This window comes from Macaca fascicularis, chromosome 9 (genome assembly GCF_037993035.2).
Source record: "Macaca fascicularis isolate 582-1 chromosome 9, T2T-MFA8v1.1".
In the NCBI taxonomy this organism is placed as follows: domain Eukaryota; kingdom Metazoa; phylum Chordata; class Mammalia; order Primates; family Cercopithecidae; genus Macaca; species Macaca fascicularis.
In genome coordinates this window covers 141,510,284-141,537,544 of record NC_088383.1, presented here as the reverse complement: position 1 = coordinate 141,537,544, position 27,261 = coordinate 141,510,284, and the positions used below count along the sequence as shown (strand labels likewise).

General features: G+C 61.4%; 2 long non-coding RNA genes across 2 annotated transcripts; both read left to right on the top strand.

Annotated features, from left to right (window-relative positions):
- The first annotated feature begins 9,754 nt into the window (after positions 1 to 9,754).
- LOC123566880 (uncharacterized) lies at positions 9,755 to 12,352 on the top strand. Its single transcript, XR_006689579.2, has 3 exons — positions 9,755 to 9,960; positions 11,377 to 11,519; positions 11,950 to 12,352. It is a non-coding gene; the product is annotated as an uncharacterized lncRNA (long non-coding RNA).
- A 2,127-nt stretch (positions 12,353 to 14,479) lies between these two features.
- On the top strand, positions 14,480 to 18,981 carry LOC141407751 (uncharacterized). Its single transcript, XR_012418301.1, has 2 exons — positions 14,480 to 17,012; positions 17,099 to 18,981. It is a non-coding gene; the product is annotated as an uncharacterized lncRNA (long non-coding RNA).
- The last annotated feature ends 8,280 nt before the right edge of the window (positions 18,982 to 27,261 follow it).

Genomic DNA, 27,261 nt, shown 5'->3' with positions numbered 1-27,261 from the left:
CCTTACCTAATCTGTCTTACTTCTAGAAAGTTCTTCCTCTTCAGAGGCCACCACTTTCAGCTATTTGTAGAAATTTTTTCAGGTATTTACCAATGTATTTCTAAATAACATACTTACCTTGTCATTGCTTGGTTTTTCAGTTTTGTATATTATCTATTGACCGTAGATGGGAAGATGAAAGTTAAGTTCTTTTACATGGCCTCCACCAACACACAGACCCATGAACTTCTCTTCTTCCTACTTTTTGTGGGATAAATCACAACTTTTAGTTTTTATTTTTATTTATTTTTATTTTTTTTGAGGCAGAGACTTGCTCTGTTGCCCAGGCTGGAGTACAGTGGCACAATCTTGGCTCACTGCAAGCTGTGCCTCCTGGGTTCAAGTGATTCTCCTGCCTCAGCCTCCTGAGTAGCTGGGGCTACAAGTGTGTGCCACCATACCTGGCTAATTTTTGTATTTTTGTTGGCCAGACTGGTCTCCAACTCCAGACCTCATGCTCTGCCCACCTCAGCCTCCCAAAGTGCTGGGATTATAGGCGTGAGCCACTGCCCCCAGCCACAATTTTTCATCAAATCAAAGTCAGTGTTTATGTTAGGTAAATATCACTCAGATCTGGGCTATGACATAAAATTTGATTACATTTCCTTTGTTGTATAACTATAGTTTCCATATATTATGGAGGCATGTGTTAATATTGCCTTTCTTTTTTTTTCTTTTTTTCTTTTTTTCCATTTTCTTTTTTTCTTGGAGACAGGGTCTCCTCTGTTGCTTAGGCTGGAGTGCAGTGGCATGAACACAGCTCACTGCAGCCTCCACCTCCTGGGTTCAGGCAATCCTCCCACCTCAGCCTCCTGTGTAGCTGGGACAACAGGCACGTGCTACCATGCCCGGCTAATTTTTGTATTTTTTTGTCGAGATGGGATTTATCTGTGTTGCCCAGGCTGGTCTCAAACTCCTAGGCTCAAACAACCCTCCCACCTTGGCCTCCCAAAGTGCTGGGATTGCAGGCGTGAGCCGCTGTGCCCGGCCACCTTGTTTTTCATTAGCTTGATTTTCCTCTTGTGGCTTGCAGAGCTTTTTGAATTCATGAGTTCATTCTTGAGTTCTAGGCCATGACCTCTTGCACATTGCTTCTGCCCCATTTGCCCTCTCCTCTCCTTCCAGGACCCTAGTGATGAGTGCATTGGAACTTCGGAGCGTGCTCCACACGCCCTCACAGCTTTCTCTGGTTTTCTTCTTATCTGTTTTTACAATCTCTGCGCTGTAGTTTGAATGTTTTCTATTAATCCATTTTCCGGCTCACCAATCTGGTGTTCAGCTGTGTCCAACTGCTGTTAAAGCCATCGATGGAACTGCTAATTTCAGATATTGAATATTATAGTTATGGCATGTCCATTTGATTTCTTTCTTTCTTTATTTTTTTTTGAGACGGAGTCTGGCTCTGTCGCCCAGGCTGGAGCGCAGTGGCCGGATCTCAGCTCACTGCAAGCTCCGCCTCCCGGGTTCACGCCATTCTCCTGCCTCAGCCTCCCGAGTAGCTGGGACTACAGGCGCCGCCGCCTCGCCCGGCTAGTTTTTTGTATTTTTTAGTAGAGACGGGGTTTCACCGGGTTAGCCAGGATGGTCTCGATCTCCTGACCTCGTGATCCGCCCGTCTCGGCCTCCCAAAGTGCTGGGATTACAGGCTTGAGCCACCGCGCCCAGCCCATTTGATTTCTTAATGATTTAAATTGGTCGGGCGCAGTGGCTCACACCTGTAATCCCAGCACTTTGGGAGGCCGAGGCAGGTGGGTCACGAGGTCAGGTAGTTCCTTTTTTTTCTTTAATTAAAACAGAGTCTCACTCTGTTGCCCAGGCTGGTGTGCAGTGGTGCGATATCAGCTCACTGGAACCTCCACCTCCTGGGTTCAAGCGATTCTCTTGCCTCAGCCTCTGGAGTAGCTGGGCCTACAGGCATGGACTACCACATTTGGCTAATTTTTGTATTTTTAGTAGAGACGGGGTTTCACCATGTTGGCCAGGCTTGTCTCGAACTCCTGGCCTCAAGTGATCCACCCACCTCAGCCTCCCAAAGTGCTGGGATTACAGGAGTGAACCACCGTGCCTGGCCTCTCTGGTAGTTTTTTATAGCAGTGTGAAAATGAACTAATACAAATGTATTCACTGTAGTTAATTTAAAGTCCTTGTCTGCAAACTGTAACGTCTGGGTCACTGCAGGGTCTACTTCTATTGTCTATTTTTTCCTCTTAGTTATTGGCCATATTTTCTTGCCTCTTTCCATGTCTGAAGATTGTTGATTATATGCCTAACATTGTGTATAAAAGAGCCAGTGAGACTCCTGCACCAGCAAGGGCCTCTTTTCCTCATTAGGGCGGAGAGAGCACAGCCTCACCATGTCCTTCCAGCCAGGGGTTGTGCTGGGAGGGGCAGCTTGCAATTTGAATGAGACTCGGTCTACCCACACTTGGGTATGGCCTTGCCTGCCTGGCAGGCCTCAGTTTCCCTAAGGTCTGCACAAGGCCTGGCTCTGCCTTTTGGAGGTTCCAGCTGAACTCTCCAGCCTTCTGTGTCTCCCGGCTTTGTAATCAGATGGATGATTCGACAGAGGTGGAGAGGATGTGCTTGAGGAACTCTGTCCCCAGGGATGGGAGGGCCAGAGAGTCCACTGTGCCTTAGGACTTAGCTAAGCTCCCACCTCCCAGCCTCCCCTGTGACCACAGACTCAGCACATGCCCCTCAGAAGAACCAGTGGTTTGCTTGAGCCCCTCGAGTTTCCAATCTGGCCGTTAGCTTTGTGGCAAGCACCAAAAGTTTTGCCATTTCTCTTTGTCCAGAAGTGGCCTCTTGTCTGGGCCAAACGGGTGCCCAGCCAGCGGGCGGCCGGGGGAACACTCGGCCCAGCCTGGGGGCGGCCGGAGAACACTCGGCCCAGCCAGCGGGCGGCTGGGGGAACACTCGGCCCAGCCAGCGGGCGGCTGGGGAACACTCGGCCCAGCCAGCGGGCGGCTGGGGGAACACTCGGCCCAGCCAGCGGGCGGCCGGGGAACACTCGGTTCAGCCAGCGGGCGGCTGGGGAACACTCGGCTCAGCCTGGGGGCGCTTGTCCCTTGCCTAGTTGTCTCTGCAGCTCTCTGATGCCCTTAGAGGCAGGACTCTCACACGTGCCCTGGCTTTTTCTAGTCATGGTTGCAGAATCACTGGCCTGCCATGGGCTGCCACCTCGCATGTGGAAGTGGAACTCTCCATGAGATTTTCATTCCATCTTGGGGACTCCTGTGCCCTTTGCCTTCTGATTGGGTTTGGCAAAGGGAGGAACTGGTAGGAGATGGAGATGGGAGGACACCAAGGTCAGGCCTTCTCTTTCCTGATCCCCCACCAGACTGCTCTGGGTGGGCCCATCTCTTACCCAAGGCTGCTGCCCACTGGGGGTCTCTTGGCCACAGCTTGCCTCCCAGGGCTCCTGATAGGAGGGTGCCAGCTCTACGCCCCCGGTCCCGAGAAGTGGCTCAGTCTTCCGAGTTTCCTTTAAGCTCTGCACACACTTCCAGGGACCCTTTCATTAGGCACCACTCAAAGCACAAAACCACAAGGGCCCAGGCGGCCACAGGATGAAACACCACAAGTGTCCTAGGCAGGCGGGTTCATTATTTGGGGAAAAAATAAAGTTATATTCCTAGACAAGTGTTCACATACATCAATTCCAGATGGGATAGAGAATAAATAAAAAAGCAAATCATTCTATAAATAAGAACGCATACATCTATAAGTATTGCACCAATTTTGAATTTGATAAGAACTTTCTAAGCATAAACCAAAGAGTCTTCATCAAGGGAAAATATGGACAAATTTGAGTGCATAGAATTTTAACATTTTTATTTATAAAAATACCTTAAATAAATTAAAAGTCAAGTGACAAGCAGGAAAAAGTATTTGCCACAGATGAAGAACTACAAAACTAGTAATAATAAAAAAAAAAAACCCACAAATATCCCAGTAAAAAATGGAGAAAGACCAGCATAAGACGATTTAAATGAAACAAATCAAATGTCCAAAGTAGAAATGCTTAACATCTCTAGTCATCAGATAAATTAAATTAAAACTAGGTACAATTTATCCTGTATCAAATTCCCTCTCCCCTGCCCCTTGGGTCCAATCTGAGGGCCCCTGACAGTTCCGCCTTTGAGGCGGCCCCTTGCCCCAGTGGGACGCCCCTCCTGTGCTGTGAGCCACTTTGACTCTGTTGATTTCAGACGGTGCCCTGAGATTTTCCTTCCAGTACCCAAAAGGCCATTAACATATTTTCCTAAACAAATAGGCAGTTTCCCCTGGAGACAAACTCACTGGGGCTTGGCAGCCCACCAGAACATAGGGCCCGCCGCTGAAAGTCAGAATCCAGAAAGCAAAGCTCGCCCCACTCTGCAGGCTGGTCTCCAGGCTGGTGAAAGCCAAGGTCGCCTTACCAAGCCCCTGCTCTTCCCCTCCAGCCCCCTGCCTGCTCCAAACTGCCCCCTGGCTTGGCCTCTGGGATCTGCAGAGGTTTCCCACCTGCGCTTGCCTGAGGCCTTGCAGTCAGGGATTACCCTGATTCCCTTCCTGGGACAGGCCTCTCTGAGCCAGCCCCACCCCATGGCTGGACACCTGCCGCTGCTCTGGCCCTCCTGGCTGAGCCCTGGTTCATCCTCGCTGGGCAGCGCCGGTCACCGATCCTACCTTTCACGGGTTTATTGTCCCCTGGTGCCCCAGGGCAGGCTCGATCTGGCAAGGAGAGTCCCAAGCAGGGTCAGCGTGCCAGGGACGGGCTGGAAGCGCCAAGCAGATGCTGCCACCGGCCTTCCCATTCTGAGTTTGGGGTTTTGAAGACTGTGGTTTTCTTCTATTTCATAAATGTTCTACAATTTTATTATTAAATAAGTCAGGAGCTATTTTTATTATTGTTATTACTATTATTATTTTCAGGGAGAACAAGCATCAAGAGAGCCCACTGAGTTTTCTTCTTCGTGAAGGAAGGGCCAGAGCTTGGACTGAGGCAGACGGTGGAGGGGACTCTGCGGCTCTTGGGACCTGCTGACCCCTGGGCAGGGGGCAGGGGCTGCAACAGCCGTGGCCAACCGTGGCCACGGGGCTGCGAACATCAGCCCAGCAGTGTCCCATGGCCCAGGGCAAGGGGCCAGTGCTGCCAGAGCCTCCTGAGGCCCTGGTGAGTGGCAGACAGACCCCCAACCCCCAACACCCCCACCATTGTCCAGGGGCAAGGACCGTGTGAGGGTCAACAGGCCCAAGAGGCCCCAGAAAAGACTTGGGGAGCTGCTGCAGCCCCTTCAGAACAGCCAGCACTGCTTACACTCTCTAGGTGCCACTAGACCCCTCCCCTCCCTTCCCCTCCCTCCCCCTGCCTTCCATCTCCTCTCCAATCCCATCTCCCCGCTCCCCTCCCCCGCCTCCCATCTCCTCCCCATCGCCTCCCTCCCCTCCCTTTCCATCTTCTTCTCCTCCACCCACTCTCCCTCACCTCCGCCTCCCTCTCCTTCTCCCTCCTCCCTCCCTCCCTCCCCTTCTCCCTCCTCCCTCCCTCCCTCCACCCTCCCTTCTTCCCTCTCTCCCTTGGTCCTTCTCTCCCTCCCTCTCTCTCTCCCTCTTTCCTTTCCTCCTTTCATTTCAGTGTTGAGGGGGATGAATGGGCATGAAGACCCTCAGTCTCCCCTTATCTGAGGGTGTGGAAGTGGACTTGAGTCCTATCAGCGCCAGCCCAGCAGGCCTCTGACCACCCCCGGGGCGTACCCTGTCCCTCACCTCCCCAACACCCCCACGGCCCTGGAGCCTCCCAGGAGCTGTTCCCTTGCCCTCCCTGCTTGGAGCCAGCCTTGGGGCCGCACAGCTCTGTGCTTAGCAGCGCTCCTCCCCTCCTTAGCCTTGAGCCTGAGACAGGCGTCCCCCGAGCCCCGCCCAGCACCTTGTGACCTTGTGACCTTGTGCCCTTTTGCCCGTGCACCTGCATTGAACCGTGGCTGGCCCTGGAGGGGATATCCTCCCTTGCGAGGACGTGAGGGGCTGCAGGTCAGAGGTGGCTGGCGTACTGCCCTCCTCCTGCTCCTCGGCAGAGTCCTGGACAGGTGGGTTTGGCGGGCGGGCATCTTCCTGGGCCCTCGGGAGCCGCAGTAATGAGCTGTTGCGTAAGTGCTCACCTTTCCTCCCTGGGCGGCTCTAAGGGCTTTTTGATTTAATTGCCAGTGTATTTCCAGAAGCAAAATCTGGGGCACTGCGATGAGAGCAGCCTGGGGAGACTGGACTGCAGATGGGGCCAAGGCTTCCCCACACCTGGGAGGGCAGCCTCGGCCCGAGCAGAGGCTGGCTTTGGCTGGACACTGGACACGGGCTGGGTGGTGAGCCGAGCCTGGGCCAGGCACCCCCTCCTTGAGTCAAATGTCCTCTGCCAAGGGTCCCTCCCCCCATAGAGCATCACATGGGCCCATCCTCCCCTGCTCAGCTCATGCCCCTGCCTGGTCAGCCAGCAAACGGCTGAGTGTTGGGCACAGCCACGGTCCACAGCTGGTTACCTGAGGCCTCCTTTTTCAAACTGTCACCCAGGTGCTACCTGCGTGGGCCCTGCCCTGTCCCTACCTGGAGGGCTCCCCAGCTCAGCTGGTGACACATGGCCCTGGCCAGCTGAGAGCACAGAGGGGGCTGGAGGACAGGGATCTTCCTGTCCAGCACCCAAGTGCAACAGGAAGGGCAGCTCAGGGCAGTTCTGGGCTGGCCCAGCCGCCCAGCTTCTCAGGGCTTGTGGTGGGCCTGCCATCCAGCTCCAGCGCCAGCTGGGGTGGGGAAGGAAGCAGGACCTCCAGCCCCCGGCCGATGGCTCCTGTGGGGAAACCGAGACTTCCATCTGCCTGGCACCTCTTCCCTCCCCGTCGGGAAAGGACCCGTTTCCCGTGGAACCTGCACCAAGGCGCTGGCCCCACTGGCTTTCTTGTTCCCCGGGCACACAGGGTGGACCCCTGGTCTAGGCCTGGCACAGGGTAGGATCCCTCTCCTGGGTCTCCAGTCCTGGGGGTGGGTCTTTCTGGGGCCTTCTCTACAGTCCAGGGGCAGAGCCTGCCTTGGGAGGAGGCGGAGTGGAGGGTGTGATGGAGCCCGGCTGGTCCGGAGCCCTCTGAGCAGAACGGAGCTCCTTCCTGGGGGCCGAGGACAGCAGGCTCAGGCCAGGCGGCGGTGGGAGGGCCCGCAGGGCGGTGGGAGGGCCCGCAGGGTGCCGGGGTGAGCCGGGCACGTCCTTGGGCATCAACCAGGCGGGGCCATGTGTGACTTTTTTAGAAAGGATTTGATATTTGTTATTTCAAAAAAGGCATCCAGGCCGTCTCTGTGGGAAAGAACAGAACTCTGACCTTTCACCCATTCGACGGCTTAGTGCTGTTTTTATTTCAAACCACACACGGGGGCACCCTAATCCCTCAGCGCCAGGGGCCTCAGAGGGTCTCAGCTGGAAGACTGCAGGCAGGGCCGGGCGGGTTTGAGTTGGGCACCCAGAGCAGAGGGGTGGCAGTGTGGGCACAACCTCGGCCCAGTACCCTGGCCTGAACCAGGCCTTGGAAGCCTGTCTGGGGCGGGCAGGTCTGGGCTGTGCTGTGGCCACAGGAGGGGCCTGGTGAGGGCTGCATCCCCTCTGGCGTCCCAGGGCCAGCCTGACTGCAGTCCTCATGGCTCCTGAACACCCTCCAGCTGGGTCCCAGTGGTGCCCCGCAGGCCCTGTCCCTGGCCAGCCCTCACTCAGAGCCACCAAGGGGGTCTGTGGGGAAGGTGCTGGCCGGCCTCAACCTGCGGGCCCGGGCATCTCACCTGTAAGGTGACCTGGACGGGACCACACATGACCCCTGCCCTGTACAAGGCCCCAGTCCCCACATGCTCCCTGCAAGGTCCGGGTGCCTGGGCTTCCCCATCTGTAAAATGGGAGTGCAGCCCTGACCTTGTGCTGGGCTTGTGAGGGTCACCGGGCAGGCCTGCACGCGGTGCTCAGTGCCACACCTGGCGTTGTGGTCACTTGTGTCTTCCTGCTCCGCCCCCCGGGCCCTCACTGGGAGCACGGCCGGACCCCTCCTGATATCATGGAGACAGAACCGCCTCGCTCCTGCTGCTCCCTCACTCAGGGCGTGGTGGGGACTCCAGCCAGTTCTCCACGGCCTCCTGAGCAGGGGCTACAGCCTGGGCTGCCTCCTCCGGCTCTGAGCACGCAGTCTAGGGAGCCCCGAGCGGAGGGCCAGGGGGGTCTGCGAGGCTGCACATCCCTGCTTCTGGGGCCTTCCCCGGGCTGGGCTCGGTGTGACTGATGGAGGCTGCAGAGTTTTTCTGGCTCTGAGCCAGGCACAGAGGCCGGGCTGTGAGTCTCCAGAGGGGCTGTGGGACACGCACCTGAGGGGCCGTGAGGGCCAACGAGCCATTCATTAGCAAACACCTTCCTAAGGGAGTGTGTCCTGGGGCAGGCTGGGGCTGGAAGGATGGGGGAAGTTGCAGCCGTGTAAGCACGGGGAGTGGGGGGGGCATTAGCGAGATTAGAATTGTTGGGGAGCAGTCCTTGCCTGGTGACTATAGGCAAGGAGGCTGTGGCCTGCGGAACCCTACCCTGAGGATGGCAGGGCAAGGTGGGATGGGGCGAGGTGGGGCAGGGCAGGGCAGGGCAGGGTCTGGCTCTGTGCTGCCCATTCGGCTGTGTCCACAGAGCATCTGCAGGGCCCCCAGCCACTGCCCAAAGCCACCAGCACTCAACCTGGACTCTGCAAAAACCAGCCTTGCACCCTCAGGGAAGGCCATCAGCCTTTGAACCCCTGTGGGGGGACCTGCTGCCCAGCAAAGGTGTGGGAGTAAGGGCTGGGGACCCTGCTGGGGGCAGGCACTGAGGCTCTCCATGCTGGATTGTGCTAGGCTACCCCTCCTTTCAGCCTTCCCTGGCCTGTGCCCAGGGGGCCCTGGGTTCTGGTGCCAGCAGGGAGGCCAGCCTTGGGTCCTGAGCAACCATCCCCCAGGGAAGAGTGCGGGCCAACGTCCTGACCCCTGCGTGTGCCTGCTGTGAGCCAGGACTTGCTGTTCATGTGATCCTGCTCCATCCTGTGACATCAGGGCTGCTGTCACCACCTCACAAGGAAAGAAACAGGCTCTGAGAGGCCAATGAGGGCCCTGAGCCACGGCCAGCCCTCGGCTAATCCAAGCCTGCATGATCCACATCCTGGGCTCAGCTCCCTGCCCTGCCTGGCCGGGAGGGTGGGGCCTTCGCTGGCCCTGGCCAGGGCCTGGCTCAGGCAGAGCATCCTGGAAGCTTCTGGGTTGGGGCAGGCACGGGCTCTGACTCTCAGCCAGAGAAGAGAACCAGCCAGCGTTGTCCAAGGGAGGCCCGGCCACCCCTTCCATACCCAGGCGGCTGTGAGCCTGCTCTAAGGGAGGGAGCAGGGCCTCCGGGCAAAGCAGACAGCATGGGGTTCCCTGGAACCAGGAAGGTCTGTTGGCTCCCCTTGGCCAAGGGCAGGCAGGCGTGGCCTCCTCCTGGAAGCCTGGGCCGGTTCCAGGCTTGGACAGAACGAGCTGGTTTTCACTGCGGCAGAGAACATGAGGATCTGGCCAAGCCAGTGACAGCCTTTCCAAGGAACGTGGGCAGGCTGAGCAGCCCTGGCCCCAGGTCCCCCGTGGGCCTGCCAGGAGGCATGCCGCTGTGTCAGGGAGGCTGTCCCTGGGGGCATGTGGGTAGCCAGTGAGGGGGGTCGCTGCCCCCAGCTCGGCGATGGATGCATTCAAGGCTGGGGCATCTCCAGCCGCCAGGCCCTGGAGCTTTGCGGGTGCATCAGGGTTCCAGACCGCCCAGGTTTGAACAGCGCTGCCACGCACGTCTGTCAACTTCGGCGAATGGCTCCTCCTCACTCTCCCCATCTGCGGCATGGGCGCCATCAAAGCCCCGGGTGACGCAGCTCCAGGGAGCCTGTGAGTAGCTCAGCCTGGGGTGGGCGGCCCAGCCCCACCCACCTCCTGCCCTGGGCGCCGGGCGCTGGGCGCTGTCTGTCAGGGCCTCTCAGCCTGGGGTGGGCGGCCCAGGTTCACCCACCTCCTGCCCTGGGCGCCAGGTGCTGGGCGCCGTCTGTCAGGGCCTCTCAGCCTGGGGTGGGCGGCCCAGGTCCACCCACCTCCTGCCCTGGGCGTTGTCAGGGCCTCATCGCCGGGCCACGCACTCCTGGGACAGGTCTTTCCCATGATCACCGTGGGGTCTGGGCAGGTCCAGTCCATCCCCTCAGGCCCGCTTCCCTGCAAGGGGAATGGGCTCCTGGTCCACAGAAGCCCCATGGGGCTGGGCCTATGGGGCTGGACGTGCTTCTCGAGGTGCAGAGGCGTCCTGGTCACCCCCTCCTGTGGCCAAAACCCTCCAGGACCTGCCTGCTCATAAAAATGGCAGCACACGCACTGTGCTGGGCCAGGGCTGTGGAGCACCCAGACCAGGAAAGCTCTTGTGCTCCCGCTGACAAGCCCACATGTGGGGTCAGTGGCTGGCACAGGGTAGTCTGTTCCCACCTGAATATGCTCAGAACCCTCTAGAAAATCCTATATTGGTCAGGGCAGAGCCCCAGAAGTCACTGGCCAAGGGCACTGTCAGGATTTGGGGACTCTGGCCCTGGGGCCCGGCCCCCCACCGCCAGGCAACGTTGGAGAAGAGGCTCAGGGTGGCAGTGATGCAACAGGCCACCCTGGGCTGCTCTGGCGGCCTGGCTTTCCACCCTGTCCAGCGCTGCCTGGGGCCCCGGGCCAGAGTCTGGCCATGGCCCGCACCCCAGCCTCAGGTGGCCACCGGCAGAGCAGCGCAGGCTACTGCCCCTGGGGCCTGCTCAGGGGGTGGGAACTACCCCACTCTCCAGAAAAAGATGTGGAGCCTCATGGAATTGACCCGATCCCCACTGGCCACGCCGGGCAGCCTCGGACCAGCCTGATGCTCTCACCCAGCCCGAGGCTCCACTCCAGGGCCCCTCTCCCAGACATCTGTGCAGCTGCTGATGACTAAAGAGGGAGAAAGAGGGAAGGGGAGGGAGAGATCAGGCGCCCCAGGGGAGGGGCACCCAGGCTCTGCAGTGTGGACCTGGCATTCCAGCGCCACGGTGTGCATGAGCTGTGCTCTGCCAGGGCTCGGTCTAAAGGGCTGGGAAGCCGAGCGACTATGGGCTCCACACAGCGATCCGTGCCCACCAGCAGCAGGTGACTTCCTGAGCCGCTGTCCCTGTGGCGAGTCAGAGGCGCACCTGCTTTCCCTGCCTGGGCCTCCAGATGAAGCTCTGGGTTTTGCCCACCAGCTCCGGCGGCCACTGGAACAGGAAGAGCGCGGGGCCCACTGAGGACTCCCCCTTTCCTCCGCAGGCAGCAGGCGCCTCCCGGCTGCCCTGACCGCCACGTCCCGGGCTACAGCAGCCACTCTGGGTGCTCATCACTGGAGGGTGGGAGCCCAGAGTCCTGCTTACAGTCAAGTGTCTTTGTGGTCTGGAGACCCAGAGCTCTCCCAGGTAAAATGAGACATGGGCTGAGGCTGGGCCTCCTGTGGGATGGGGCCCCTCAGGCCTGCAGGGCCTGGCCTGTCCCTGTGGGTCTCCCTACTTTGTCAGGGGTTGGGTGCCAGCGCCTCCCTTTCCCTCCCTGAGCCTGGCCTTCCTGTTCCCTCGCCGTCCCTCCCTGAGCTGAAGCCCCCCACCACCCCCTCCTCAATTCTGTCCCCCAACCCCCCGCACCATTATTTCCTTATTTAGGGCCCACACACCCCAGCAGCTGGGCCTTCCAAGAAGAAACTGCAGGCCCCATCCTGCTGGGACCCTGGAATGGTGGCTCCCGTGGTTCCGGGGCCCGTGGAGTCCAACCACCTTCCTGCTGGGACCCCTGGGTTGGTGGCTCCCGTGGTTCCGGGGCCCGTGGAGTCCAAACACCTTCTGTCTAATTTAGAATCGACCTGAAGAATCTCATTCTCGGCTCCCCAGGGAGCGCCACTGCCCGTCCCGGTTCCAGAGGCTGCTCTGCTTCCCCGGAGGAAGAGCCCAGTGACCTGATTTCACCCGAGCCCCAAGGAGGGGCCCGGCAGGGTGAGGAAAGCTTGGGGGAGCTGGATCGGGTGCCGGCTGCAGGGCCGCAGGCTGGACCCTGCTAGGACAGCCACCAGTGGCGGGACAGCTGAGCCCACACCTGCTTGAAACCAGCCAGGGCAGGTGGCAAAGGGCAGGCTGGACCCTCAGCCTCGGACCTCGCCCAGGGAACCAGGAGACGCCTCACAGGAGTGGCTCGCACCTGCCGCTCTGGGACTCCCTGGACCTCACCCCACTGGGGAGGCTGCATCACACACGGGCTCCTGCTGCAGCAAAATACGGCACCTCAAAGAGGTCGCAAGCTGAGAGTTCCCCAGCCTGGTGACCCAGCCCATGCCGCCCTGACCGCCAGCCCTCAGACAGCCTTGCTTGAACGGCCTCTGCACGTCCCGCAGGCTCTCGTCTCCCTGGGCCATGCTGAGTGCTCAGCTACCATACCTGGTGTGGGGCGCAGTGGCCAATCAGGCCCCACCCAGGTGTGGGACACCTATGGCTCTTCCTCTTTTGTTCCAGAGCCGTGGCCACATGGCCACAGGGGAGTAGCACTGGACACACAGCAGAGCCAGCCACGTCCCCAGGGAGGTGTGCACAGGCCAGAGAGTGCCACGGAAGCAAGAGAGAGGGGCTGGCGGCAACAAGGAAGGGCAGGAGGGGCTGCCAGGAGGAGGAGACAGGAGGGCTCCTGAGAGGAGATGAGACAGAAAGCACTGTTAGCTGCGGAGGGAGAGAAGGAGGGGAGGAGGAGGGAGGAGGAGGACGAAGGAGGAGGGAGGAGGGTGGAGGGCAGAGGAGGGAACTTGACAGTGGAGGGAGAGAGCTGAGAGCAGGCCAGGCCTGGGGTGCAGGACCCTGGTGTTGCTGTGACCTCCAAGGTGAGCGCCAGCCTGTCCTTCCTTCCTCTGGAGTCCAGGGGAGGCACAGGGGCTCTGAGCGGCCTTGGAGCAGGCAGGGCCAGGCTGGTGTGGCTGAGGCTCTGGCAGCCACCGTTCCTCCCGCCTGGGACCACTCTGGGGAGAACCCCAGGCTCCAAGGGCATGGAGAGGTCCTGCGAGGACCTAATGGGACTGCAGGTCGGGCACAGCCTGGAGCGTCCCCTCCATCCCAGGAGGGCCCCTCCCTGGCCTGGGGAAAGCAGAGGAAGCCCAGACAGTCTGTGGCCACCTCCATCCAGGCCCGGTGGGGACAGAGCCCCTGGGAGACAGAAGCAAGGGCAGTGAGAACCCAGCTGCTCTGTCCACCTCTGTGCTGGCCGAGCCCAGACAGACCCTCTCCCCCAGGGGGTCCCACAGCAGGTCCGCACAGATGCTGCCCCCCTCCAGGGCTGCTGGGCAGACCCAAAGTCCATCCTAGACTAGTTCCACAATTGGGAAAACCTGAATAACCACAAAACAGTGGTTATTCTTCACTGTTGCTCAAGGAGCAGCTGTTGGAGAAGTTTGAACCTACATGGAGCCAAAACCACCGATCCAGGGCCACCTGCAACATGGCTCATTGTCCTTACCGCCTGAACTCAGCACTCCCCTCGGCAATGCCAGGCTGCAGAGGGGAGGGGCCCCGTGGAAGGGAGCAGGGCCTTTGTGGTTGCAGAGGAGAAGCAGCAGAGAAGCGGTTGGGCAGCTGCATGGAGCATGGGCCGGCGGCCCCTCACCTGGCCAGCTGGTTTAATCCCAGGTCTGTGCTCTCAGCGTCTGGCCCCACTTTTCAGCTGCAGCCCCCACCCTGTGCTGGTCACCCACAGGTCACCCTGAGCTGGACGGGCACTGTTGGAGCCCACCGCAAAGCTCAACTCGGGGTATGAGGCTTGGGAGGCGGCAGGCACAGGGATGCTTTCGGAGACTGTGTGAGCGCAGCGCCACCCTGGGAACAGACCCCCACGTGGTGGGCATGCCCGAGATGCACCCCAAGACGTCCATGCCCTAAACCCTGAGACCTGCAAATATGTTACTTTGCATGGCAGAGGGAACCTAACATGGGGACATTGTCTGGATCATCCGGGTGGGTCCCCCGAGTTACAGGGGTCCTGAAAAGGAGAGCGGGGAGGCAGAAGACGAGAGTCCAGGGAGACACAAGGGTGGAAGCTCAGATGGTGGCTGCTGCTGGCTTCACCAGGCAGGAGGGGCCAGGAGCCGGGAACGCTGTGGCCTCTAGAAGCTGAAAGGCAAGAAAACGAATTCTCTCTGAGTCCCTAAAGAACACACAGCTCTGCCCACACCCTGGTTTCAGCCCGGTGAGACCTGAATCAGACTTTGACCTCCAAACTGTGGGTCCACATGTGGACTTTTCAAGCTGCTCAGTTTGTGGTCATCAGTTAGAGCAGCCACAGGTGACGCCTCCACCGCCTTTCCGAGGCCTGAGGCCAGCAGAGAAAGGAGCACGTGGCCTGTGCACTGCGAGACCACAGGCAACACGGCTCCCACCGTCACCACGCACCTGCGGTGGGTCTGAGTTGTTCTGTAGACAGAATTGTGTGTGGGTCCCAAGCCTGAGTGTGGCAGAGCCACCTGTTGAGGTTCTGGTCTACAGGGGCCTCTACCCAGCCTCCTGGCCCCAGTTGGAGCCAGCAGACAGCCTGGGAGGTCTCGGAGGCTGCAGGGCCAGGCCTCACCTGGCGGGAGGGTTGCCAGGGCCTGCGGCAGGAGCACGGCTGGACTGCAGTGGTGTGGCGAGTCACGCTGGGGGCTGAGATCAATGGGGGGACCCCTGTGTCCTCTCCCACTGCAGCACACCTTGCAGTCACATCCTGCCCAATTTAAAAGCTCACAGCCCAGGCTCTTCCAGGAACCGGGAGGGCCCCCCGGACTGTGTGGAAAGGGGCTGCCCCGCCCTGGTGCTCAGCTCAGGGTCCAGACTCCGGGAGGGATGATGACGACACGGATGATGATGATGCCGGCGCGTACACAGGACGCAGGGACGGCAGCCATCACAGCACCGCACCTTGGAGGTAGGAAACCTGGTAGGGGCCCGCGCATTCCACGATGGGGAGTGAAGCCCAGCGATGGAAACCACCTGGAGGCCATGCCGCAGGCTGACGGCCCAGGCAGGTGTTTAGCCTGTGAACCCCACGTCCTGTGTAAAAGTGCCAGTGGCTTTGGGTCAGAGGGTCTTTTTGGAGAAGCGTTTGGTGCTGTTGGCTCCAGGGCGGTTTCCAGGAGAGTGGGAGTGGGTGAGGAGGGACAGACTCCCATGGGCGTGGGGCTCAGGGCGCGGGGCTCGGGGCACAGGGTACAGGGCGCAGGGGGGTTGGGCACTTGCTTGTGTGGGCGGGGTGCCCTCTGCTGGTGGAGGTGGGCATGGCGGCAGGCTGGGCGCTGCAGGCTGGGCGGAGGGGGCTGCGCTGTGGCCCACAGGAGCTGGGGAGTGCGGGGGCAGGCAGCGTTCTGGCCACACTGCTCAGGGCGGCCTCCAGCTGCTCCCAGGAGCCACTTCCACCTGCCAGCTCCGGGGACTCCCTGTTTTGGGGGCCCTTGATATCTGAGGATGGGAGTCCCAGGAAAAGTGCCACCTTGATCTTTTCTGAGAGACGGACTTGGCATTGATGATGCTCCCTCGGGAATGCTGTTGCCCAGAGCTGCCAATCAAACCGTTCGGGTGGACAGCACTGCTCAGGCGCTCCGTGGTGTCAAGGAGGTTTCCAAGCCCCTGATCATGCTGGGTCCCGGGCACACCCTGGGCTGAGGCTCTGGAATCAGGGTGGGATGGCCTCTACTAGACCCCCTCGGCAGGTGCCTGTCATCCACACAAGGCTCAGCCTCGCAGGCTCCATGCCAGCGGGGACCATCACCAGGGTCCACACTCCCCCCGCATTGCGGGGCCTCCGCTGGCACCCAGCCTTCTGTGCTCCTGCCATGAGCACAGCCTCCTTGGCAGACAGGAGCCACAGACAGGGCCAGATGGTGAGGAGAGGAGGGGCCCCGAGACCTCTGTGTACCCATGCCCCTCCCTTTGGGGATGCCCAGGCGCATTCCTCCACCCCAGCCAGTCAGGGCAGAGCCTGCAGCCCCCACCATGAGGAGGCGAAGGCCGAGGTTGGCCGGGCCCCGTGGGATCCGTCTCACATCCACTCACGGGTGGAGGCGGGAGGGAGGGGTCCTGATGGTGCTGCCTGGCGATGTGGCACAGGCAGGTCCCTCGGTGGAGTGGTGGCTTCCTGGGACCCTCCAGGCCCCTCCGGGGGTGGGTATTGGTACCTCCTGCGCTTGGTGGCTGCCCGTGAAGCTGTTCCTCCCCTGCCCTCCCTGCCCGGGCACCTGCTACCCGCTTGCTGACCGCTGGGGTGAGCGCTTTCTGAGGATGTGAAAAAGAGCCTGAGGCTGGCAAGAGGCAGGTGTTGAGGCCCAAACCCACGGTGCTCCGGGCTCTGAAGAGGCTGCCTCCCGGATGCTGAGGTGGGTCGGGGGCTGGGGTGGTCCTGCCTCAGGCTGCAGCAGGGAAGTACATTCCAAAAGGGAGGCTGGCTGGGAACATGGGGCTGGCTGGGGAATTCAGGCGGCACCTGAGGCGAGCCACCCTGCCTCAGTTTCCCCTTCAATCAATCACCTTGGCTTTTACACCCAACGTCAGCCTCTAACATCCGGTGTGGGCAGAGGGTTGGCACACCTGCCTGCACTGAGATCCTGCAGAGAACCCCAGCGTCACTGTCCACACTCTGAGGGCAGCGTTTGGCAGGGATGCTGACCCCCTCCAGGCACCTCCAAGGGGCTGCAGAGACTCAGCAACCCAGCCAGGCCACAGGTGAAGTGGGCTTGAGCTAGACCAGGCCGTCCACAGGGGTAGAGGATGAGGGCCCTGGCCCAGCGACACTGCACAGAGGCTCTGGGCTCCTGCCGGGGCCACAGTCACCCCCAGGAGCCACCTCCACTGACTGGAAGTGCTGAATGGGCTGTCGAGGTTCTGTGGCACCTGCTGCCCACTGGCTGCCCCGCTGGCGTGAGTGTAAAGGTCTGGAAGTGCTGGAGAGCCCACAGGGAGGTGGGCTGGATGGCCCAGACCCCAAGGCAGCTTCCTTCATGCAGGGTCACACCCAGGAAACGATGGCCTCCTGGCTCTCACCTGAGCACACGTGGGTGTCTGCATGGTTTGTCCACGCATGTCCCATTGGCTCCCAGCATCGCCGTCACCTGCCAAGCATTGCGGTTGCTATGGAAATGAAGTTGTCACCTCCAAGTGATAGCATGGCCTGAGCCTTGCTCCTCTCCCAGGACCAGAGCTCCCGGCATGGAGGACACAGCATGGTCCTTGCTCCATCCAGGCTCTACCCACGACACCCCGCATCCTCGCAGCCCAGACAGGGTGCCCCCCGTGGAGGGGACACCATGCCCTGCCACGCAGCCTCAGAACAGCCTCCTGGAGGGCACACGCTCCTGTCCCTGGGCCGTGCAGACACTCTGGCCACAGGCATGTGAGGGGCCTCATGGTCTGGAAGCACTGCGGTGGCGGCCACAAGCCAGGGCCAGCACCAACTCATACGTCAAAGCATGTCGTGTCTCTGGGAGGCCTTGGCCAAGGTGGCCGCCTGGCTCAGCCGCCCTCTGTGGTCTGTGGGCCCCGGTCACAGGACTTTCTATGCAACGTGATGATGTGCCTGACATGGGGCCTGGTCTCAGCCAGGGCCGTCTGCTTCAGTGCAGGGTGTGCGGCAGAGCAGGCCCCAAATTGCACCCCAGGACTGTGTTCCCCCAGGAGTGTGCCCATCATGGACCGTACCCCTCAGACTGTGGCTGCCAGCAGAATGCACTCCCTGCGGACTGCCCCCCATGACTGTGACCCCCACAGTGCCCCTCTCAGGCTGTATCAGACCCCTTCTGTGAAGGAGCAGGCTCTCCGGAGCAAAGGAGGCACAGGGGCCGTGCGGAGACGTGTCCCACCATTTCCCCAGCCCCACTTGTGCTCCATAAGGACCCTCCTCAGACCTCCTACAGAGAGGGGCCGGCCTGGAGGGCCAGCCTGGGAGCAGGGCTGGGAGACCTGAGACCCCCGCAGCTGGGACCCTGAGCACCAGCACCCTGGCCACATTGGCAACCTGAAGTCCCGCTATCTCCACGCACAGGGCTCCATCTCCATCTCCAGGGACTCCTGGCACCCTGAAATGCAGACTAGCAGCTGGCTCCTGAGGGTCTGAGATCTCTGGCCTCGAACCCCCGGCCTGGCCTTTCCTCTGCTGCTGGGTGGTGGTATCGGGTCCCTCCCTCCCTGCACCGAAAGACGGCCTTCAACCCGGCCTCCCACCCCCACAAGCCCCTCACGCTCCCTTGGCACAGGACTGCCGGCTCCTCCCTCACCTGGCCACTGAGTAAGTGGGGGCCAGGGAACCGCAGCTGGGAGGGACTCGGGAAGCCAGCCCAAGTTATCCTGGCTGGAACTTCTGGGTCATCCAGTCCCGGCTGTGGGCGGCCCGTCCCCCCCTATGTGCTGGGCGTACCTGCCACCAAAACCGACAAAAATGCCACGTGATGCTAACCTGTCCTCAGCCCCTCGGGGCAGCCGGAGTGTCCTGTACACCTGGGATTTGTGCTACTGTCACGGTCACCCACACATCATCCTCTTTGAGATGTCAGTTTCGAGACTTTTCCATGTGGGGTCACCATGGCTGAGGACTCAGGCTACTCAGAGGAGCCTGGCGCATGGGCCCAACCCCAGCGTGGATGGATGCCCGCCTGGGTCTCTGTGCTGTTGGAACTGGAGTGGAGTTGGAAGAGAAGCGCTTTGGAGCCGCTGGGGACAAGCACACCCCAGGCCCATGGGAAACCCGGTCAAGGGTGGCCATGGCTCGAGCTTGCCATCCCAGACTTTTGGGAGGCCGAGGCAGGAGGATCACTTGAGGCCAGGAGTTCAAGACCAGCTTGGTCAACATAGAGAAACCTCATCTCTACAAAAATAAATTTAGAAATTAGCTGGGCGTGGTGGCGCATGCCTGTAGTCCCAGCTACTAGGGAGACTGAGGTGGGAGGATCTCTGGAGCCTGGGAGGTTGAGGCTGCCCAGCCTGTGCAACAGAATGAGACTCTGTGTTGGGAAGGGAAGGGAAGGGGAGGGGAGGGGAGGGGAGGGGAGGGGAGGGGAGGGGAGGGGAGGGGAGGGGAGGGGAGGGGAGGCTGCTGCTGGAAAAACCAGACCCAGGTGAATTCAGTACTGCCACGCCCCTTCTGAAGTTTGGTTTTGAAAATATGGCCATCGCACCCCAGACAATCATTTTTACACTTCTTGACAGTGGAAATTCTTTACCCAGAATCATGCTGGGATCTCGAGGCCCACAGCGGGACCCCCAGGGCTGCTCTGGTTCTGAGGTGGCTGGGGTGGTGGCTCTGACCCTTGGCCCTACCCTACTGGACTCACGCTGGTCACTTGATCCTGCAGCCTGTGCCCTCTCCCCTAAGAGGACTGGGGTGACCTTAGAATTTGTCCAAGAGTGACTGCAACCCTGGAGTCTTGGACATTCGTTTTGAGGTGTGTGCCCTGGAGCCTCGGACGATGGTTTTGAGGTGTGTGCAGCTGGGCTCTGGTCTTGGGCCAATCTCTGAGCTGAGAATAATCGCACGTAGTCCTGTGGTTCACAGGGGGTCGGTGCAGGTCGGGGGAGATACAGGTTTGTGTGCTGTGGGGGGCAGGGGCAGTGGTCCCGGGCTCCCTGTGCACCTCTCCCTGGAGACTCAGAACTGGAGACCTCACCACTAGACCCACAGACGCTGCCCATCGCTCCTAGACCCACAGACACTGCCCATCGCTCTCCTAGACCCACAGACGCTGCCCATCGCTCCTAGACCCACAGACGCTGCCCATCGCTCTCCTAGACCCACAGACGCTGCCCATCGCTCTCCTAGACCCACAGACGCTGCCCATCGCTCCTAGACCCACAGATGCTGCCCATCGCGCTCCTAGACCCACAGACGCTGCCCGTCGCTCCTGGATGGCTCCGCAGACGCTGCCCATCGCTCCTAGACCCACAGACGCTGCCCGTCGCTCTCCTAGACCCACAGACGCTGCCCATCGCTCCTAGACCCACAGATGCTGCCCATCGCTCTCCTAGACCCACAGATGCTGCCCATCGCTCCTAGACCCACAGATGCTGCCCGTCGCTCCTGGATGGCTCCGCAGACGCTGCCCATGGCTCCTAGACCCACAGACGCTGCCCATCGCTCCTAGACCCACAGACGCTGCCCGTCGCTCCTGGATGGCTCCGCAGACGCTGCCCATCGCTCCTAGACCCACAGATGCTGCCCATCGCTCTCCTAGACCCACAGATGCTGCCCATCGCTCCTAGACCCACAGACGCTGCCCGTCGCTCCTGGATGGCTCCGCAGACGCAGCCCATCGCTCCTAGACCCACAGACGCTGCCCATCGCTCCTAGACCCACAGACGCTGCCCGTCGCTCCTAGACCCACAGACGCAGCCCGTCGCTCCTAGACCCACAGACGCAGCCCGTCGCTCCTGGACCCACAGACGCAGCCCGTCGCTCCTGGACCCACAGACGCAGCCCGTCGCTCCTGGACCCACAGACGCAGCCCGTCGCTCCTGGACCCACAGACGCTGCCCGTCGCTCCTGGATGGCTCCGCAGACGCAGCCCATCGCTCCTAGACCCACAGACGCTGCCCATCGCTCCTAGACCCACAGACGCTGCCCGTCGCTCCTAGACCCACAGACGCAGCCCGTCGCTCCTGGACCCACAGACGCAGCCCGTCGCTCCTGGACCCACAGACGCTGCCCGTCGCTCCTGGATGGCTCCGCAGACGCTGCCCGTCGCTCCTGGACCCACAGACGCTGCCCATCGCTCCTGGACCCACAGACGCTGCCCATCGCTCCTAGACCCACAGACGCTGCCCATCGCTCCTGGACCCACAGACGCTGCCCATCGCTCCTGGACCCACAGACGCTGCCCATCGCTCCTGGACCCACAGACGCTGCCCCTCCTGACGCAGCCTCCCCCTGGCGCCTGCGAAGAAGCCGCATCTTTACCTTACAGAGGCGGTTTATTTTCTTAAACCTCGTGAATCGACCTCTGTGGACTTGAGACTCCTCTTCTGCAGCTTCCTCACCGTCTCCATCTTTGTGGAGTTGGAGAGAGTCAGGGCCTTGCTCTGGATGCGGCTCTGGCTTAAGGGAGCGTGGCGACTGGTTTGAGCTTCTGTCCGGATCACTCGAACTTTCTCCACATCAGCAAGGAGGCAGTTTCACTGGTTGGCGACTATATGTTCACTGTAGCATTTATGTAGCATTTTAACTTCCTTCAAGAACGTTTCCTGGGTGTTCATGACTTGGCTCACTGGTGCAAGAGGCCCAGCTTTCAACCTTGGCCTTCGACCTGCCTGTCTCACTCAGCTTAACCATTTCCAGCTTGTGATTTAAAGCGAGAGACCAGCAACTCTGGTCTCCCTCCACTGACACTCAGAGGCCGTCGTGGGGCTATTCTGTGACGCGTCGTGAAAGGGGCGCGCCTGTGTGGGACCAGACAGCCTCTGCACGGCCTCGTCTCAGTCCAAACTCGGGACCACGCCCTGGTGCCTCACTCGGGGAGGGGCCAGGGAGCCGGGGCTTGGCCACCCACCTCTGTGCCTGGGGTCCCGACCTGTCCCTCAGCCCACGGCGCGCTGTGCGGCACCTGCCACCGGCCGTCCCGCCCTGGTCTTCGCCGTGTCTTCTCCACCTGGGAAAGCTCCAGCTTCGACTCTGGCTGCTCAAAGCCAGGAGAAGGCTCCGGCCCCTACACCTTCCTATGAGCCCCTTCCGGGCCCGATTTAGCAGTGGTTATGCAGGTACATGCATATGCATAAAGACTCGGTTCTCTAAGTCCCTGCGCTAGAGAGAAGTCGTTGTGTCCCCCTCTGGCAGCTGCAGCGTCTGTGTGTAAATCCTGCAGAGGCCACTCCCGAAGGGCCCCCCAGGCCCCGCCCCGCGGCCGCGCGAGGGCGCGATGCTGGGAAGTGTCGGCAGGTGGCGCCGCTGCACCGTCTCGCCCCTTCCCTGTTCCTGCGACACCAGCAGGGGGCGGAGCCAGCGCCCGCCCTGCCCCGCGACCCCGCCCCTGGGAAGTCCCCGCGCAACGGGACTCACGGGGCCTTCCGGAACCGCCTTGGACAGGTGCCCAGGGCTCTGCTGTTTGCAGAAGCGTCACCACCTGCAATTTTCTGCACACTCTGCAGAACAGAGTGTTGGGGGGGTGGGTAATGTGATCCTGGAGTACAGAAGGGGAAACCGAGGCACAAGAGATTCCTCCTAACCTGGCCTTAAATCTGGCTGCTGGGAAGTGACCACACAGGGCCTGGTGGTTCACTCTTCCCCTGTCCTTCCCAGGGCTCCCCAGTCCCTGGTGGACTGGCCCCTAGGTGGGCTGTGGGCACTGGGAAACCTTCCTTGCGGGGCTCAGTCCTGGGGCCTCCTGCGTGGTGCTGGGTGGATCTGCCTAGCAGGGACTGCCAGGACTGGGTGCTGGAAACATTCAGGTTCCTACGTAGGGCTCAGCCCCCAGGGGCAGGAGGTGAGGGGTCATCCTTTAGCCTTAATGGCCAGGCCTGACAGGGGCCTGGCAGGTGCAGCAGGACAGGCCACTTGGATCCCTCAGACCTCCAGTCCCTGCCTCCCAGCTCCATGGCCTCCCAGAGGTCCCCAGCCAGGACACAGGCCTTTCCAGAGCTGCCTGGGGAGATCAGGGTCAGGGTGCCCCTCCCTGGCGGATCCTGTCACACATGGAGAGTGTGGTCTGCCCGAGTGGCACTGGCACCTGGTGCAGTGTGAGATCCCAGGCGCAGCATGGGCGTCTAGGCACAGTGCCGGCTCCCAGGTGCAGCGTGGGCGACAAAGCGCAGTGTAAGCTGCTGGGTACAGCATGGGCACCTAGTGCCTGGGGGAGCTGCATGCTGGGTGGCAGCTGTGTCCTTCTGTGTGGGGCCAGCAGAGGGTGTCACGCCCCTCCAGGGCAGCACCGATCACCCAGAGACTGCAGGGTTGGGTCCCTGGGCAGCAGAGGGCCCTAAGGCTAGGCAGGCCCATGCTGGGTGCCTCTGGTGCTGGAGCCCTGTGGCACTTTTGGCTGGACCCTGACATGGGCTCCCCACCCCACCCCCAGGCCCAGGTGGCTCCAGTGGCCACTCAAGGGCCATGCCCCAGGTACAGTGCATGGCTTTACGTGGAGGGTATATGGGGCCACCCCAACACACGTACTGCTGTCTCCTTTCCCCGACACACTTACCGCTGTCCCCTTTCTCCAATACACGCACCGCTGTCCCCTTGTGCTCAGCTCCTGCAGGCGGCTGCAGCGTGCTCCCTGCTGGACTGTGGCAGCCAGCACGGGGGGGTCCCAGCACCCCAGCATGCCCTGCCCAGCACCCTACCCTTCCACAGGGAGATGCTCCCCTCTTGCCTTCCCTGCCACCTTCCCCTCTGGCCCTGAACATCCTGATTTCTTCCTCCACAGTCAAAGTGTCAGCCAGGGGCCACCTGCAGGTCCTCACCCACTAACTCACTCATTCAGCAACCGCAGGTGAGGCAAGTCAGCGTGCTGACCCGCCAGGCGCCATCCCTCTGTTGCGCATGGTCTCCGGGGAGAAGGTTCCTAGAGGCAAGAGCTGCTCCCCTGCCTAGGATGGGGCCAGAGGGGGCAAGGGGCGGTCACGAGGTGGTCACCCATTCCCCCGAAATGCTGTGTTTTGGGGGACCCTTGTCTAGTGAAGGGAGTGGCTCAGCTGTTTTGGCACAAGCCCATCTGAGCCTGGAGCATGGTTTGGAATAGCCAGAGTCTGGAGGTGCTGGGGGAAGCCGCCTTTGCAGCTGAGCCCTGTCCAGGTCCCAGCCAGCCCCCAGCCCTGCCTGCTGCAGGCCAGGTGGGCTGAAAATGCACCCTGAGCTCTGAGAGGGGAAGGGAGGGGCCGACATAGGCCTGGCATAGAGTGGGGCGCAGTGCCTGGCGGGCCCTCCCCTCGCCCTGCCTGTTTCCAGGACTCAATTCCCCTATCTGCAAACTATAGGACTGAACCGCACATCCCCAGGGATTCTAAGACACTCAGACTCCAAGGACCATCCCCCATTCAGCCAGGGGCCGCCCCTTCATTTCCTCGGGCCAGGCCTTGTAAAGGGTGGGCCCGGCTGAGGACCTCCAGGAAGCTGATCCACCTGACTTGGGAGCCGTGCCCTGGGCTTTGGAACATGCGGGGGGCCCCAGAGGTCAGCCCTGCCTCAGCTGGCCCAGGTCCATGTCCAGTGATCTGTGGGACCCTCTGAGTCTGTGCTGGCTGGACACACTCCTGCCACTCCACCCTGAGCTGCAGGGTCCTGAGACCAAGCCTCCTTGACAATGAGCAAGACCTTTAGGTGGTTTCTGCGCCTTCAAGGAGGGGGGTGTGCAGGGAAAGGCAACGAGGAGTGGGGGACGGGGGCACAAGCCTGGACTCCAAGTCCAGGGCAGCTGATGTGAGGGCAGGGGGCCTCTCAGGGGACACCCAGGGTGACCACCCTGGCCCCCACTCTCCCTTCACAAAGGCCACACCTCAAAATCCACAGGGAGGACAAAGGCCTCCGTTTGGGGCCAAGGCTGCCCCTTCCCACCAGCAGAGGCCTGGAGAGTCCCTCCCCACACACAGACCCCCGAACACTCAGAGCCTGCCCTCTGTCTCCTTCCTTCTGTCACCTTCTCCAGGGTCCACAGTGGAGGCTGGGATATCTGGCAGGGCCCTGGGCGGTGAAGAGTGGGGGTGGGGGTGCCTCTGGGCCTTTTCAGGGCAACAGCCATGACCCAGCAGCCTCCTCAGTCAGGTTGAGGTGGGGGCTGGGGTGGAGGTTGGGGTGGGGGCTGGAGTGGGGGTGGGGATGAGGGCTGGGGTGAGGGTTGGGGTGGGGGCTGTGGTGGGGGTTGGGGTGAGGGTTGGGGTGGGGCTGGGGTGGAGGCTGGGGTGGAGGTTGGGGTGGGGGCTGGAGTGGGGGTGGGGGTTGGGGTGGGGCTGGGGTGGAGGCTGGGGTGGAGGTTGGGGTGGGGGCTGGAGTGGGGGTGGGGGTTGGGGTGGGAGCTGTGGTGAGGGTTGGGGTGGGGGCTGTGGTGGGGGTTGGGGTGGTGGCTGTGGTGAGGGTTGGGGTGGGGGCTGTGGTGGGGGTTGGGGTGAGGGTTGGGGTAGGGATGGGGTGGAGGCTGGGGTGGAGGTTGGGGGGGCTGGGGTTGGGGTGGGGGTTGGGGTGGGAGCTGTGGTGAGGGTTGGGATGAGGGTTGGGGTGGGGGTTGGGGTGGGGGCTGTGGTGAGGGTTGGGGTGGGGGTTGGGGTGGGGGTTGGGGTGGGGGCTGTGGTGAGGGTTGGGGTGGGGGCTGTGGTGGGGGTTGGGTGAGGGTTGGGGTGGGGATGGGGTGGAGGCTGGGGTGGAGGTTGGGGTGGGGGCTGGAGTGGGGATGGGGGTTGGGGTGGGAGCTGTGGTGAGGGTTGGGGTGGGGGCTGTGGTGGGGGTTGGTGTGGGGGCTGTGGTGAGGGTTGGGGTGGGGGCTGTGGTGGGGGTTGGGGTGAGGGTTGTGTTGGGGATGGGGTGGAGGCTGGGGTGGAGGTTGGGGTGGGGGCTGGGGTTGGGGTGGGGGTTGGGGTGGGAGCTGTGGTGAGGGTTGGGATGAGGGTTGGGGTGGGGGTTGTGGTGGAGGCTGTGGTGGAGCTGGGGTGGGGGTTGGGGTGGGGCTGGGGTGATGGCTGGGGTGGGGCTGGGGTGATGGCTGGGGTGGGGCTGGGGTAGATGTTGGGGTGGGGGCTGGGGTGGGGGCCATGGTGAAGGCTGTGGTGAGTGTTGGGGTGGGGGCTGGGTGGGGGTTGGGGTGGGGGCTGTGGTGGGAGCTGTGGTGAGGGTTGGGGTGGGGGTTGAGGTGGGGGTTGGGGTGGGGCTGGGGTGGGGCTGGGGTGGGAGCTGTGGTGACGGTTGGGTTGGGGCTGGTGTGGGGGCTGGGGTGAGGGCTGGGGTGGGTGTTGGGTGGGGCTGGGGTGGGGGCTGGGATGGGAGTTGGGGTGGGGGCTGGGGTGGGGGTTGGGGTGGCGGCTGGGGTGTGGGCTGCGTTCAGAGCTGGGGTGGGGGTTAGGGTGGGCCTGGGGTGGGGGCTGGGGTGGTGGCTGGGGTGTGGGCTTGGTTGGGAGCTGGGTTGGGGGTTGGAGTGGGCCTGGCATGGGGGCTGGGGTGCCCCCAGTCTGCCAGGGCTTCGAAGTGGCCATCATGAGGATCGGGCATTGGGGAGCCAGTGCCCACCCACCCACTCATGAGCTCCCCAGCAAAGGAGGCCCGGATGCTGCCAGTGGGGTGGGTCCTGGCTCCTGGGTGAGATTCACCTGCCAAGGAGCTCCACCGACTCCCGAGCACCCCCACCCCCCACCCCAGCAGCCCTACATCCTCCTATTACCTGGGAAAGGCCAGCCCATCACCACGGACCTGCATGGGCACACTGGCTCCGTGTTGAAGTCAGGCATGAATATTTCACGAGCGGCATCATAAATAATGCACTTATTTAGAAAGACACTGAATATTTTATAGACTGAAATGCAGCCCAATTTAAAGATGGGATCCACATTGTGAGGGGCTGCATTTCTCATCCACATGCTGAAGACCCGAGTGGCACAGGGGGGCACACACCTGGTGCCCACTCTAGCTGCAGCCCCCGCCCCTGCTGACCCCACCTGTCCTCATCAGGGTCCCTTTGGGCCCCACACCTGCCTTCCCAGAGCCTCCCTCTGCTTTAGGGGAGTAAATGGAAGCTGGGTTCCCGGAGAACAGACAGAACCTTCCAGGGCCCAGGGCCTTCTACCTCCTTCCTCCACCTCCTGGACTCCGTTCTCCATTTCTCCTCACAAATGGAAGTTTCTTTTCAGATTTTTACATCTTCCATAATGAATAGCTTTTCTAGTACTTTATTTTATTAAAACTTATAATTTATTTTAAAAACCAAATTCCAAGACAAAGATGTGAGCCCCATAGGATGTGCTGGGGTGAGGTGGGCAGGACCAGGCAGGACTGGGGCAAGGGTGGGAGGGGCCAGGCAGGGCTGGGGCAAGGGTTGGCAGTGCCAGGAAGGGTTGGGACAAGTGGGAGGGACCAGACAGGGGCTGGGGCAAGGGTGGGAGGGGTCAGGCAGGGCTGGTGCAAAGGTGGGCAGGGCCAGGCAGGGTTGGGGTGAGGTGGGTGGGGCCAGGCAGGCCTGGGCTCCCTCAGGCCTGGGAGGGGCTGAGGCCCCAGCAA